Here is a 17,432-nt window from a genome sequence, read left to right as displayed (position 1 = left end):
TTTTTTGCATATGCATGTGTTTGTGTATTTTAAATAAATGAGTATTATTATATTAAAAGAGCTTTTGTTTGACCCAAAACTGTTACAATTCTTCAAAAACAAGAGATACAGAAATTCCTTGAGAATTTGGAATTGAACACGCACGATCAATGCAAATCCCTAGATAAACACTCCATATTACATAGAATTTGTTCCCATTCCAACCATAAATTTTCCAAAAGACCCATAATATCCAAATGTATTTGCATCCCATTTTTGACTTAGTGTGATTTTAGCTTTGACATCCTTCTACTTGTTCTTCGAGAGATATTCTTCTTTTTTTTAAACTTGATTCCATCCCAAGAATTTTGTTGCATTTGTCTTGTCATCATTCATTGAGTCACCTCTATTGAAAGCTTCCTTATTTTGTCCTAATGAAGACTCTTCCCACTACCTAATCAGCCCAAAATGGAGCAGTTTCATATTTGATTTCTAGAGAAGCATGCTCAGAAACAATGGCCATAAAGGTGAATTCCTTGCCCTTGTACATCAAGGGATGTTCCACCTCAATGGTCTATTTTCCAAGATTACTTTCCACTTAGATAATAGCAGATCCAAAAAAATCCACATTGCTTCCTCTCTTCACTTGATTCTCTGCTACGATTCCTTGGTCTTTTGGAGGAACTATTTTGAGGATTGAATAATTTTTTGTTTTTTGTTGATTGTTGTTAATACTAATAATAGAGGGGGGGATATCCTTGCAGATTAAATAATGATCTGGATTAATGTAGTCCCACCATCTTGGTTTTCGTCTGATTTTCCTATCATTATTCCTCCTAGCTTTGGGGTGGTTTTCAATGGAATTCTTGACTTTGTAACATGATCTACATCAAAAGGAAATATTTTCATAATCTAGCTTTTGCACCCATGAGTAATCAAGATCTGTTAACTTGATTTCAACAAAAAAACCCTTGGTGAAATGCATCTCAACATAGATGCGAGCATATGAGGGCTTCAAGAATTTTTCAGTATCATCACTTCGATAAAAAATTTCCTAAGGCATTACATATTGCTTTCAATGCTGGAATATTCCACATATGTAAAGGAAGGTTGGTCAGTCTTACCAAGACCATAGAAGAAAAGATTGAAGTCGAAAGAGGGTCAAAGGAAGGAAATCAGGGTTACATAGAAACCCTTGCATTGACCCAAAATCAAGGACCAGAGTTGGAGATCAACGCAAAATAAAAATTTCTATTAATGAATACAAAAAAGGCTCCTTTGGGAAAAGAGAAGATATTCACATTTTCAAATATTAAGGGATTCCAAGATTTAGAAATACAAGAGCTTAATTCAATGAGCCACAATGACAACTCGGTAAACCTGCATATCAAACCAGCCTCTGAGAAAACTTTCTCCTCACATAGAGCTTCAAATCCCAAAGTAATCTTGATTGAGGGAAATTCATGTACTGATAGACTGGAAAAAGATGGATCGGAGTCAATTTCAATGATATCCAAAAAGTTAAGAGTGTTTAGAGATTGAAAAATTATGTTGATGTGTTTTCAGATTCGTAAATCAATTTCAAACCCATTATAGAGGAAGTAGGGGGTAGAGTCGATTTCAAAGTAATGAACCTCAGAGTGGGAGATCCAAAAATGGAGGGAGAGATCACACTAACCATCAAGGAGGAGGAACATTTGCAAAGTGACGAGCACTTTGAACCAACCACCATGACAGAAGGTGAGATAGCCATAGAGGGCGAACCAAGAGAACTCAAGCAATCTGCAACTGTAAGGGAGAAAAAACAAGAGATGATTGGAATAGTAGTAGATGAAGATAGAGGGGATGAAGGAGAAGTCATGGAGGGGATATCAATTCATTAAACTTGGAAAGCAGAGGAGAAAGGTTGACTAGGGACAAACCCTAGTTTCCATAACAAAACAATCACATGCACGAGACACCATTGTGAAACACTATATATTCGCATATGGATATGTTTTATGAATATAATATTAGTTTGTTTCTTTTTTTGTCAGTTTATGTGAGACCTGATATGACTAACATGACTAACATGTGGTTGAGTATCCATAACCCAGGGGCATCTAAGTCATCATGATATTTCTTGTTGGTGGTTATGTTTTTTTTTTCATATGCATATGGTTTATGAATAAAAAATTGGTTTGTTTTTATTATTTGCGAGTTTATGCGAGTCATGAGATGACTAGCACAAGTAACATTTCCTTATTTGTGGTTATGTTTGGTTTTATTTTTCATATGCATATGTTTTATGAATAGAATATTAGTTTATTTTTTTTGTTTTCTAGTTTATGTGAGTCTTGAGATGACTAGCACCACTAACCTGTGGATTGAGTAGGTGCGACCCAAGGGCATCTAAATATTGTATTTATGAATGAATTAGGATTCAAGGAAATTATCATCATATGAAATGGATTTGTATTTATGTCAACATTGACATTTCATGGATTCAGTAGCCCCAACCTAAGGGCATCTAAATATTGGAATTATAAATGAATTAGGATTAAGGAAATTATCATCATATCATAATGGATTTGTATTTATATTAATATTTTTATTGATATTTCTTGGTTTTTGATTCAATAGCCTCAACCCAGGGAATATTGGAATTATAAATGAACTAGGATTCAAGGAAATTACCATTATATGATAATGGATTTGTGCTCATATCAATATTTTTATTGATATTTCTTGGTCATGGTTGTGTGGTTTTTTGTTTGCATATGCATACTATCATGTGGTTTGAGTATCCTCGACCCAAGGACATCTAAGTGTCATAATAATAGAACTATAATTTAGTTATTTTCTATAATTGTTTAATTTTTAGCAATGTAATGTGTCATGAAGTAAGTGTTTCTATTTTTATCATGGATTGATGCTTATCCATGTTTACCAAACATTTGATTTATATGTATATGTTACTGTGATAACTTTATTTGCTTTCTAACTTATGCATATGTGTTATATTTTTTGTATGGAAAGAGAGTAAATTTGTTAAATGTGATGTTTGAAGTAAGTTTTTTGACCACTTATCTAAAATATAACTTTTTAATTTGTTTAAAATATTATGATCATTTTCTTTTCTTTTCTTGCATATGCTTTTATGAGCAAATATTAGTTTGTTGAATGTTGTTCTACGAGTACGTTTTTTGATGTCACTATTTAGAAATTTAGAAATTTAGATATATGTTGATAGATATATTTCTTTGATTAAAGTATTATTTTTTATCTTAGTTTGAAGTGTAGTCTAACGAGGCTTCAAATTTTCCAATGAAAATTCTCACAAGATTTTGATAAAATCCAATAGAAAATTTGGAAAATTTGGGTTACAACTGTTAAGATTAAATATTTTGGGTGCCTATGGGTTTTTATTGTATTGAATGCATTTACACCATAAAGAACAGGATTCAAGCACTCCTACTATCACATTTTTTCAAGAAAAAACTAGTCAGATTCCAGGGATTTTTTGTCATCTGGGAAAATTTGTTGCCTCAATAGAAAATGTATTAGTTAAATCATTTTAAATATTAAATGTCAACGAATATTTTTGTTAGTAAATGTTTATTTTTTTATTATTGTGAGATTTCATCTTACAATTATACCCTTTTTATCTAAATTCATTTACAATTTTTTGTTAGTTTAATTATATTTGAAAAGGTTTATGGGAATATTTCTTATTATTTTCTACTTAATTATGTATTAAGAAATAAGTAGTGTTTAAAATTTAACATTTAATTAGTGTTCGTTTGAGAAAAAATAACACATGTTTTCCAAGTGAATATTAAAGAGAAAGGTTTGTGTGTGTATTCAGTTGGCATAGATGAGTTTATGGAAGAAGGTCACCCCATGGAAGACATGCTTCCACTAGGAGAACATAAATATCAGGGTGCACTTTATTTATTTTCAATATTCACTATTTCACATTTTGGTTTAGTGTGTGAGCATGTATCAAGTTGAATCTTTATTATTTTCTCTTAGTCATTGAGTTGTGTGAATGTTGAGTGGACCCCTTTGTATTCCTATACAAGGCCATTTGGATAGGAAAATAAAATAGTTTTTTTCTTTGAGTCTATTCATATTTTTGGTTTACTCTTGATTTATATTATTCTTGGGTAAATTATTTTCTTAGGTTGTGTGCTTGACCTCTTAACTAAGGTTTCCCTAGTCAGTAAATTTACATTTACGTCATTCGATTTTAGAGCATTGGTGCATGATTGATTCTTTATTACAAAATTGGGAGCCTAAGTTCTTCCCTCCCTCCCTATAGAAATTGATAACAACAATATATTTATTCTTGTGCTTGGCATTCCACCTAAAATACTTAGTTTTTTAATCATTGGAGTGTGGCTTCCCACCTTGATTTACAATGGTACTTTATTTTAGTGCATTCCCTAATTCAATTTTAAATTGATGTGAAAGCATTCGTTTGGTAAGAATATTTTGTATGTGTTATAAACCTATTTCCCACTCCATTATAGTGAGAGAAACCCAAGTTCAACTTACCTCAGTTGCTAACTAGAATGCATCCCCTTTCACCTTTTCTTTACTAATGTGATATTTATTCCATGTTAAAAGGGTGGAATTATATGATTGAGTTATTTCTCAAAATTATTTTGTCACAATTTTATAATTATGAATAATAATTATTTCATAATTGAGATAAATGAGGAAAAAATCATAATTGTGAAAAAGGTTTGTAGAGCTTGTTATTCCCAAGGAGATCAACTTGAACCACTTATGTATGAGTTGGCTATTGGTCTATTATTGTATAATTTTCCTAACTTCTCAAACCCGTATGTGTCTATATAGATTCTCTTGGATGATAGAATGAACCTATATAATCTCACCAAGAGGAAAGGGGTAAGATCTAGAATCCATATTATAGTGCGAGAGCTCCATTGTATTGGGAGGAGGATACCATGCTACAAACCTAAGAAGTTTGGAAACTTCTACAATAATGGATCCCTAGCCAGCTCATACACAAGTGGGTTAGGTTGATCTCCTTGGGAATAATAAACTATAGAAACTCTTTTCACCCTATTTTCCACTCCATTAGAGTGAGAGAAACCCAGTCTCAACTTACCTCATTTCCTAGCTAGAATGCATCTTCTTTCACCTTTTATTTTACTTATGTGAGATTTATTCCATGTTAAAAAGGTGGAATTACACGATTCAGTTATTTTTCATAATTATTTTGTCAAAATTTTATAATTGTGAGATAATAATTATTTCATAATTGAGATATTTAAGAAAAACTCATAATCATGAAAAAGGTTTCTAGATTTTGTCATTACGAAGGAAATCAACTTGACCCACTTGTGTATGAGTTGGATAGGGGTCCATTATTGTAGAAGTTTCCTATCTTTTGAAGCCCCTAGGTGTCTAGATACATTCTCTCGGACGATAGAACGAACTATATAGTCTCACCAAGAGGTAATGGGGTAAGATTTAGTATCCATATTATAGCGTGAGAAATTTGATGTACTGGGAGGAGGAGACCCTGCTACAGGCTTGAGAAGTTAGGAAAATTCTACAATATTGGACCCCTATCCAAATCATACACAAGTGGGTCAAGTTCACCTCCTTGGGAATGAAAAACTCTAGAAACTTTATTCACAATTTTGAGTTTTTTTTTCTCAAATATTTCAATTATGAAATAATCATTATCTCATGATTAAAATGTTTTGAAAAAATAATTAGGAGAAATAACTAAATCATGTAATTTTTTCTTTTCAACAAGGAATAAATATCACATAAAGGAAAGGTGAAAGGGGATACATTCTAGCCAGCAATTGAGGTAAGTTGAACTTGGGTTTCTCTCACTATAATGGAGCGAAAAATAGGGTTATAATAGTAGGTACAGTTATTTGAGCACAACCCTTGAACTAAGACTTCCCTTGGAAATTTATTCCTAAACATTCCTTTCTTCATCCAAAAATTAATTGGAATCCTTTGAGGTAAAAAGTGGCATCAATATTTTAAGAAAAACATCATATATTTAAAATTTTATCACCCTTCTTGGTAAGTTTTATTAATATCTATGAAACTTTTTAGATTATGTTCACTTATCTAAGAAATATTCAATTACCTTATGTTGTAGCGGCTACAAACACCCTCCAAAATTTTTCCTTAGCTTCGTTTTGGAACCTCCTTACTAACCTTCACAACAACATGTCTTGCTTCGTCAAGTACACTAGCTCCAGTGGTTTTCTTGTAGAGAGATAGCTTATTGATCAAACCTTGATGCATTCCCTTCACACGCTGTTCATACGGGCTTGGTCCAACAGCAAGGTGAGCAGCTCCTTCAAGAATTTTCAAAAATCTATAGGGCAACCGGCCTTCCCTCCAGAAATTGCACAATCTTGGCAAGCAGCCTATTGGGCCCTAGAATTTCCCACTTCTGTTGAGCAATCTTCACTCAGAAAATTATGCAATCCTTCCCATATGGGCTGCTCAACCCAGAATTTGCGCAAATTTAGGTAACAATCAGCTGCTCTGCCTAAAAATTACACAAATATTATGAGCATCCAGCCCAGCTCCCAGTCAGAAATGCACATTTTCTCCCAGCAGTTGAGAAGCCTCTTGCATGTCCAGCTGAGTTGACTGGTTTCCTCTGGGATCGAGCAAAACAAACTTGCATGCATGATCTGCTTCTCCCAAGATAGCATGCAAAGGCATCCCTTGTTTTAGGGATTTATTTTTGATAGTTTGAGGTTACATGGAAGGATCATTTTAGAAACCTCCCACTAAGTGTCACTTTCCCTGATTTGTGGCATGTGTGTCACAAGCTCGATTTTATCAAAAATCATCAACTAGATGCTATAGAGCTCATTCCTCACATCAACCTTGTAACTATAACATCCCACATCGCATCTAGGAGCTTTCGACACATTCAAATCAACTGTTTTGGGGTAAGCCCGCTTTCCATGTCTTATGTTGCATTTCTGGTGCTTTTTGTGCTCAGCTTTGTATGAGAACTATCTGCTTGATTTCAATGAGTGCTTGTTGTCATTTTGATACATACTAGTTTTTACTATCACCATTTCATTTTTCATTAACATCTCACGGTTGTCACACGCATGAAACTGTTTCTCACGAATGGTCACTGATTCAGCGATTCACCTCACCTACATGCATGTTGTTCCATTTTCTGAATCTTTCATTCACCATTTTCATGCATGATCATTCTATTATGCTTACACTCAGTATCACTATGCATTAACTTTCAAATTCACGTTCAGTTTCCCGTCTGCAAGTTTGGGCAACCTCGGTCCAGACTCTGCCTCACCAAGACAACATTACGCAATCCTAGGAGAGAAGGCTTTGTGCTCCTCTCTAGAAATGTGAATTTCTTCCTAAGGGCTGTTCTCCAAGCTTTCTTTGTGCAAATATGAGGGACAATGAATGTTGGCCCAAAAAATTGCACAATGTAGTCACTAAGCTTGTAACCATTGCCAGCTGAGATTGTGCAGTTCGCAATTCTAGCAGTTAGCAGCTAGACTGGATTGTGCATTGCAGAGTTCTAGAAGTCATTCAACCTCCCAGTAGCTGAGACTATTCCTTCAACAGTATTGGAAGTCTGTCTCTTGACCTCTCGGCGGAAATTATGCAACCTTCATGATCAGTCACACAAGTATGTTGCAAGTCAGTTCTCAAGTTCATTTTCATTTTCGACTTATGGATTGCTTGCCATGAGTGTTTCCATGTCTCTAGGTATCGTAGGTGTTCATCTACCTCTTGACAGTACAAGTACAATGGTTTCCAGGAGAGCAGAGTCAAAGAAACTATTTAGAGCACACTTGGGGATGCAATTGATCAAGTGTCTATGGACTTGCCTACCCATGAAGACATCAAGTTTTTCATAGAAAAGGACATCAAGAAATGATGGCAGCAACATCACAGCGAACATCATCATGAACAACAGCTGAAGGAAGTATACCAGATGCAACTAATGAAAGAGGAAGGTTTTTGACAACACAGAGGTGGAACAAAGTTGGAAGCTCAAGCAGATCCACTTGTGATGAAAGCAACTTTGGAGACTCAGGCTATGAAGTGATGGCGCGACTTGAAGATCATGTGAAGGAAGAGAATGGGATAGAGAAGGAGTTGCATGTGATCAAGAAGCAGCTCAAGAAAGAACATGAGATGCATATACGAGCGAATGAGTTGCGGCAGGAACATGAACAACAAGGGGCACAACATGCACTCACAGATGAAACTTTGCTCTTACAAGTTATATGTCCATCCCAGCAGCTGGCACAGAGCATACATGGTGAGCAGTGTTGTTGATCGCATGCAAGGGATTCAACAGCTTGCATGTCATTGCACACGCATGCGATCCAACCCATTCAGCACACTCACCAAGGCAAAGATAAGAAGCAAGTCCAACTGGAGCTGAGCATGTAGTTGATAGTTGATGCGGATGACCACCAACACACACTGGAAGGTCAGCACAAACACTATGCATCAATGTGTTTTTGGTTTGTCCATACCCAAGAAGACCATGCACATGTTGGCAGACAAGTTGGATGGAGGAGCCATACCAATGCACCCAGATGTAACGAAGGCAAGAGTTCACTTCAGCAAGATATCACCGTGGAGTGCATGCACACCATCACGGACGAAAAAGCTTGGCATTAGCTCATTAACTTCACCATCACAGGCATGTCAAAGAGTTGGTCTCACCACAACAAACAGAGTGTCAGTGATGTCTTGCATGTCTTACTCAATCCATTTTGTCTCACATGGGCACATGGGCATTGTAATGTAACGTCTTGTTAAGTGGAAGTTCAAGTGTCGATAGTTGGATGTAACAGTCATAGAGTAGATGAAGATTCACGAGGGTAGATGAAATGTCACAAAGGGAAATGTCAAGGGTCACCCCACCCTTTGTTATAATAACACCTCATAAGTCATTGTAAAGGCTTTTGGTCAGCCAATCTTCTGATAAGAGTATCTTGGAGAGATCCTTGTTATAGATCTGATTTGAAAATATATGATAATGCAAATAAACCCAAGAATAATCACTAAAAATAAAAATATCTGAATATAGATAAATTATTCTTTATTGATCAAACCCTTAAGGTAGGGCAACACCATACATTCACTCCTTAAGGAAGGGGAACACTCCACAAGCCATATGTCTGTTTATACAATATTCCTTGACATCCCTCAATGGGGAGTCTCTAGCCTCTATATAGGCCTCATACATACAATATCATGGATCATTACCATGGTTTCCTCAATACCATCTATCTAATACCATGGGCCCATTACATCATTACTAACTACTTGTGGTCCCTTATATGATACGGGTTAAACACCTTATTTATTACTATGGCCCATCTCATTATTACATTATTCCCTTGGGTACCTCCCTTTGTACACCATATTATCCCCCCTAGGTATACTACATTCCACCCCCCTTAACATGTTTCATCCCTGAAACATGGGAAGAACACAAAAAATAAGATCTACTCAAAAGAGTAGTCCACTGGTACCATGCACGTGCATCTAGCCATCCAAGAAAAAGGTGAACCCTCGATCTTGTTGGTGCCTCGCTCGCTTGAGATGGAAGTTGACCTTGGCTTCTCTTCTGTGTTGATGTGTAGTAGGTGGATATTCACTCCTCTCTATCTGTCATGCGGGGGTTGTTGTCCTTGTGGCTAATTCGTTGCCATCTTGTCGGTTGTTTCTTGTGGGGTGATGTGGGTGGCAATATGTTGAAGTGTTAACCAACAATGTATCTTTCTTTAATTCACCACCTAATGGAGCCTGATGGGTATTTGGTACCTGTTGTGGTGCCTATTGTTGTTTCTTATTTTTCAATATTACTTCAACCACTGAGTCCCCCTCTGATGTAACATTTTTTTCTTCCGCCTCTACATGTTATTCTAGTACCTGGTTTGATGTTTGTGTGTGGTTGTCGACCATGAATGGCTCATCATCTGATATTTCAATCCCTGGAACATCTTCTGCTTCAACCTCCGTGGACTCTACCTGTTTATTGATGGAAATATCATGTAATGTAATTTTCTTCTTTTTATACCAGAGCTTCAGGAATTTCTTCTGCACATTAATATTGACAGTACCCATGGATTCCATCCAAGGATATCCAAAAACAACATCCATGTTATCCATATCTGAAGTATAAAAATCACCATGCAACACATACTTATCCATAGAAAGTTTCAAATCCTTATAAACTTGAACATCCTCATTATCAACCTGTCTGTTTTCAATGTATTTTGTTGGAACTTGCAATTTTTTTGCCAAATTAACATTGATAAAATTATGCTTGCAACTAGGATTTATAGACACAATGATCTTCTCCTTCTGATTCAATCTATGAAATTGCAATAAGGAGACACCAGTAGAAAATAACCCCTTATGTGTCTTATTCTCCTTTTTTCTAGCACGAGACCATTTGTCTAAAAGGACTCTTTCAACTTCTGCATCTGAAAGTTTGGTCAACTGCTTGTTGTCAAGTGAGAACCACCATTTGGTAGCCTCATCTTTGAAACCAAGCCACACTAAATCCTTCCAATCTGTCCCATATGTGAACTTTCTTTGTTTTATGAATTCTTCAATAGTAGGGCCATTATCTTTTCCTGTAAAAAGCATCTTGCTAGATGACACGAAAATAATCACTTACTTGGTGAAAATTTAGAGTGGCCACAGTTTAGTCAATATTGTTCAGAATCCCTATTATGACCTGTTTTCGGAAATGGAACAACCATTCTACATCTTCTCATGTGATAGAAATCATGATCTAGGCACTGGAATTTCCTATTCGCACTGCCACTGTCCCGGCGTCACAAAATTTTGCTGAAACAAATAGGTGATTTTAAATCAGCGATATCTCCCTCATCCAGACTCCGATTCAACTGATTTTTTTTTTCAAATTTGGGCATTTTTTCATAAATAATCCAGATCTACAATTATATTGTGTAGATTTTGCACCAGAACGTACAGATCTACGCCGCAAACTTGCTACCCCAAAAAATGTCTGCAACCGCACTGATTTTTAAATAAGCAAGATCTCCTTCATCCAGACTCCAATTCAGTCGATTTTTTCTTTCAAAATGAGTATTTTTTCACCAAAAACCTAGATCTATAGTTATATTCTTTAGATTTTGCCCCAAAACATACAGATCTGATCTGTAAATTTATCGCCTCGAAAAATGTTTACAACACCATTGATTTTTAGATTAGCGATATCTCCTTCATTCAGACTCCGATTCGGCCAATTTTTTTTGAACTTGGGTATTTTTTAAAAAGAATCCATATATACAATTAGGTTTTGCTGATTTCCCCCCCAAAATGTACATATCTAATATGCAAACTCGCTGCCCCAGAAAGTTCCTGCAAAAAATTTAAAAAAATTCTCCACTTTTGGCCAAGAAAGTGCTCTGATACCACTTGTTATAGATCTAATATGAAAATATATGATAATGAAAATAACCCAAGAATAATCATTAAAAATAACAAGATATGAATATAGATAAATGTTTCTTTATTGATCAAACCCTTATGGTAGGGCAACACCGTACATTCACTCCTTAAGGAAGGAGAACACTCCACAAGCCATATGTTTGTTCATAGAATATTCCTTGACATCCCTCAATGGGGAGTCTATAGACTCTATATAGGCCTCATACATACAATACCACGGGTCATTACCATGGTTCCCTCAATACCATCTATCTAATACCATGGGCCCTTTACATTATTATTAACTACTTGTGGTCCCTTACATGATACGGGTTAACCACTTATTTATTAGTATGGCCCATCCCATTATTACATTATTCCCTTGGGTACCTCCCCTTGTACCCCATATTATCCCCCTAGGTATACTACAATCTTGGACAATATTGTAACGAGCCTTGGCTTCCCCACTACGTAGAACTAGTAGATTTGTTTGGAGGAGAAGGCAGTTGTGGCTGTAATGTTCCATTATTGGAACTAGTGGTTGGACTTGGATATATTGTATGACTAGAACTTACACTTTTTAATAAAACAAGATCCAACACGTTTCATGCATATGTTGTATTGTATTCTATGCTATTTGGTTTACTCTAAATGATATATGTATTTTCTTTCTTACGCATGCATGTATAGACTATTCTGTATAAGTACGTACAAATATTTCTAAAGTGTGATGTTGGTTTAACCATCACTTTGGATTGCTCACTAACTTGCCTTCCATGTTGTGATGTATCTTTGCTTGTGTGTTCCCGTCCAAGACAAGTGCTATCACAGGTTTCCAAGGGGTGCACTCACCTCACCCTCAGTGTGTTAGAACCTCTCATGCACCTTCCTTGTCTTACTGCAACTGTCACTTTTCTGCTACCAACAGAGTCATCTTACTTGCCTCTGTGCGAAATTGCGGTCAAGGCATTACTGTACGACCCACTGCTAGGGCTCCTACACCAAACGATCTGAGGTCTAATTAGGAATTCTTACCGGGAGATCCCCTTACATGTTGGTGGTTCCAACACCATCAACACCTTAATATCCCTTTCCCTCTTATACATAGTCCATCCCCAAGACCTTCAATACCCACTCCTCCTTTCTCCTCATGTTGACCTTCCATCCTCTCAAAGAACATAAAACATCATCACAACCATAATATACCTTATTTTTCATCAACACTTAATTTCACCTTACTCCTTACTTAATTGTATATCTCACCTCGTTTATAAACACATTAAACAATGTATGACCATGCATACTATACATGCAACTAGTTCTCCCTTTTCTTGTTGGTTTTAACCCTATTTATTTAATTGCTATCAATAAGTTATTAATTAAGAATAAAATATGCAATGACATAAAGATGCATTAAGATGGAGGTTTTACCTTGGAAACTAAAAATTGAGAAGAGAATAAATATTTATGTGAGAATTCTCTTATGTCATTGGATATTTGTCTATTTTATTAATAATTTGTTTATAGCCAATCTATATCTCATGTGTATTTTTTTCATATAACATTCATTAAGGTGATTTATTTACTAGGAAACATATTGTAGCCACTCCCTCTACCTTGAATTCATGTCATAACCTGGCACCACTAACCTTGTTCCTTTTTTTGCAATCAATGTTAGGTTCGTCCTTTATACAACTCCATTACACTAAGGTGAGTATGGAGTCATATTATTCCTTGATATACTACACTTCTTACATAATGTCTAAATCAATTCCCACAGAATATCCACCGTTATCTGCCCTCAACACCTTAATTTTCTTCTATGACTAATTTTCTATTAGATCTTTAAACTCCTTCTATTTGTAAAATACTTCATATTTATTCATAAGGAAATAAATCCATGTAATCCTATAAATTCATCCATAAATGAGACAATACATATATTTTATTAGTGATGGGACCAACATAAGTTCAAACACATCACTATGTACTAAAGTGATGTTATCTAGCCCTCATAGCACCAGAGGAAAATTTTACCTTATTCTACTTCCCATAGAAGATTTGTTTACAAAAATAAAAATACAAAGAGTAGTTAGGCATACCTTTTATCATATCTTTACCATGTATTACTCAAATGCCTTTCTCTCCAATATTTCCTAGTCTATGATGCCACAACATAGTCTTCTCTCAAAAGATTGTAGGATTTTTTTCCTTATTTATCCCCACTCTTAGGAATAATGAAATACTTGCACCTATCACTAATAATGATTCCTAGAAGGCTATATAGAGTTTCAATATGAAATATCTTCAGCAATAACATGTCCCTTGAAGCACCTTATAGATTTCTTTTTCAAACGCTATTTTTAAATATGCATCGGCCATCTTGTTATAAATAAAAATTCTAGCTAACTATGGGATGTTTAGACCAAAATTGAGTATTATAATTTTTTCATTCAAAAGTTTCTTTATTTTTCCTCATCCTATAAATACTTTTCTTGAGCCATATTTCAGAAAAGCATCATCACCATTATACCTTTCATACTCACAAAAGCACTCCCAATAAATTGTCATAGGAAAAGATGCTCTTGAGTTTACCAAACATGCCTCATGATCTACATGTGTGCTTAGATAATCCATGTGCATATCCCCTCCTTTGTCAAATGAGGTTATTAATTTTATAGAAGTAGCATCATCATATCCTTTTCCTTTCTTTACACGTTTGGATCTATATTATTTTTTGTAATGCATTTATTTTCCACATCTCAAACAAACCTTTACAAATTTTCTTGAAGGCTGAGATCTTTCTTTATAAAGATATCTCCCTCCTAAGGACATTTTTTTTTTTTTTTCTATTTTCAAAAAATCCTCTTATAAACAAGGCATCTATGTTCTAATTTTCCAGCATATTTCATCCCATCTCCTTCGACAACAAAGACAAAGCTATTTCATTAAAACTTGAAGTAGTTGCATTATTGGTAAAATCACAACATACTAATATACTTATCCTCATCAAAAATATTAATATGAATAGATAATAGTTGACCAACCATAATATCGATAAATGTTCAATGAGTCTCCATCTTTCGTTCTCAAGTATACAATTGTTCCATAGGAGCAATTTTTTTTTTCACCAAGGACTTAGATTGATACCAAGCCCTTGGTCCCTAAATTGTACCATAATTCCTTTGTTTTAGATTCTATTGAAATATTTAGTAATACTAAATTTAAAATAGATAACCATATTTTTCTCTTTACCTTTGAATCTAAATTGGTATAGTTTTTCTTCAACATCCTTATCATTGTAGTACTTGGATTTGCAATTGGTAAAGAAATGGAAGGCTACCAGGCAAGAGGTTAAATAGCTCCACGCAACAACTCATAACACAACATCCACACAGGTCCATTTGGAGGAAATGAGGGAATCGATACTTAGTGAAGTATCAGAACATGGAGAGACCATGCGTAATATCTATGAGGAGCCTTTAACCGTGCATAAGGTTGTTGTCCACCTACATGGCCTGCAACACTAGTGTAAATAATTTATCAAAACTCTCAGAAATGTGCAAGCTGCAATCGCTACTATGCATGAATGGACAATGTGATACAAAGGGGCATCACTTGACTTAGGTAAGTAAATGAAGCCACAGGAAGATATGGAGAAATAAAGGGTGTTGATGTTGATCTAGAACATCAAACAACTTTCCTCATTCATTGTTAACATTCAAGCCTTGTATGCATGTTATATAATAGTATGGATTTCTTCGTAAAGACCCACAAGATCCTATTAGTTGGTTAACTCAATAAAGCCAAACCTAGGAACCAGGTCAGGAGGGAGATAGAGGAATACTTGGAGCAACTAGGACATATTTCCACTAAGGAGGACTTAGAGGTGAATAAATGGAACATGCACAACTACATTTGTGGCCTTGTCCAAGCGCGGACAATGTTGCTCATGCTTCAGAAGGAAGTAGAAACTGGTTCCAAATCATTATGCCTAGATGCCATGGATTCTAGAGTCTACATCCAAGCAAACACCATCACACAATCTGGGGATTTCATCTCGCAATACAAATCTTGGCACCATATGTGACCAAGAAATATCAAGTGGAAGTTGTTGAGCTTGATTTCTCCCAAACTCGAGCATGATAATGTTTTGTCTTATTGCACTGTCTTGTTTGATCTAACCTATTTTATCTCATATGGTTATGATTGTAAATTGTAATATCATTTCTAATGAATTTGTAAGTGGAATTCCAAGTGTCAATATTGGAATGTGAAGAGTCATGATGTAATGTAATGAGTTACTTTGTAAATAAGTTGAAGAGTCATGATGGTAGTCCAAAATTCACAAAGGGGAGTTGAAGAGCCACCCCCTCTTGTTATCAATTGAACCTCATAACTCATGTTGAGGGATTTTGGGGGAGCCAAGCTTTTGGTTAGGCTTAGGCTTAGATTCAAGAGATTGGGAGTTTTTTGAGAGTCGTGGCTTCTCTGTAGCATAGAGGAGGTATGTTTCTTTGGAGGAGAAGGTGATGTTGAATTCATGTTCCACTATTGCGGCTAATGGTTCGTCAATGGTGTATGTATGATTGGAACTTTCACTTAATTAAATATCAGAGATGACACGTTTTCATGCATATGTCGTAAATGTAGTAGGACTATTATTGTTATGTTTCCAATGTACGTTATTTAAATTACTCTTATGCTTATGAACTATTTCGTTTACATCAGTACAAATCATGTTGAATGTGTGTTGTTGTATTAACTCATCATTGTTAACTTGTGAACTATTTCACATATTATCTTGTGATGTCATTATGATCATGTGTTCCTTTCAAGATGCATAATATTAAAAGATTTTAAGGGGATCACTTATTTTCACTTCCGCATGGAATAACCTTCATGCATCACACTTGACTCTCCACAGGGTCACACACTTGTTCTCACCAAAGTCACTATACACCACTCTATGCGTAAATGTAACCAAGACATATCATTAGCACCCACTGCATCAGAAACTTGGACATAGTACAATATGGGATTCCTACACCAAATGGTGTTAGTTCTAATAGGGACTTCATATCGGGGAGATCCCCTGAATGTTGGCGGGTCCAACACCGTCAACAAGAAGTAATTGAGTTGGGAAAAGGAATCTAGGAGATATTTGAAAGATCCAAAGAACATTATGTTTCTTATATTCATGTCTCTTGGTTTTAAAATATTCATTTTCTTATTGTACTTAGACCTATGTTGTCATATATGAATATTAATTTAATCTTTCTATGTATGATGAATAAATTTATCTAGAAAATTTGTATAAAAGTAGTAATGACTTTTTTTGCATAGGTATAATTTTATTCAATGAATGTATGATTAGATATCTATCTCAATTCCTAATATATATTCCATATAAGTAAATCTTGAATGTTATGCATTATATACATTTGTAATTTTGTTTATATAAATTAAATTTCCTGACCTTTTTTTATGTGAAAGCATAGGTTTGAGGCTCTCTTCTTTATATATGTGAGAAAAAATGAAATGAAGTTAAAATGAAATTAAAATATTGGGATATGAATATTACATGCCTCGGGATCTTGAGAAAGTTAATTTAAAATTTTATAAGGCCTCACTCCAAGAAAAAAGTGGAGGTTGAGATAATAATTAGTGAATTTCTAAAATAAGAAAATTTGGTTATTTAATAAGGCCTTTAAATTGTAGGAGGAAATGTGGGGGCATAAATCTCAAATTTTATGTTGAAATAATGTCACATTTTATTTTTTTAAGGAGCCAATAAAGTTAATAAAAGTGATGCAATTGAGAGTGATATCACCATTGATATTGAAGGAAAAGCTAAATTAGCATATGCATAGGGATTAGGAACTTCCTCCTCCAACCAAGTCGAAGCATATGACCTAGTACAAGGATTGAAAATACCATTACACTCTCTGATTTAATATCTAAAGGTAGTGAGAGACTCAAGT

The sequence above is a fragment of the Pinus tabuliformis genome, chromosome 5_2 (assembly GCF_031772625.1).
Source record: "Pinus tabuliformis cultivar Carrire ecotype Pingquan chromosome 5_2, CPIR1, whole genome shotgun sequence".
Classification (NCBI taxonomy): domain Eukaryota; kingdom Viridiplantae; phylum Streptophyta; class Pinopsida; order Pinales; family Pinaceae; genus Pinus; species Pinus tabuliformis.
This window is presented reverse-complemented; position numbering follows the sequence as displayed.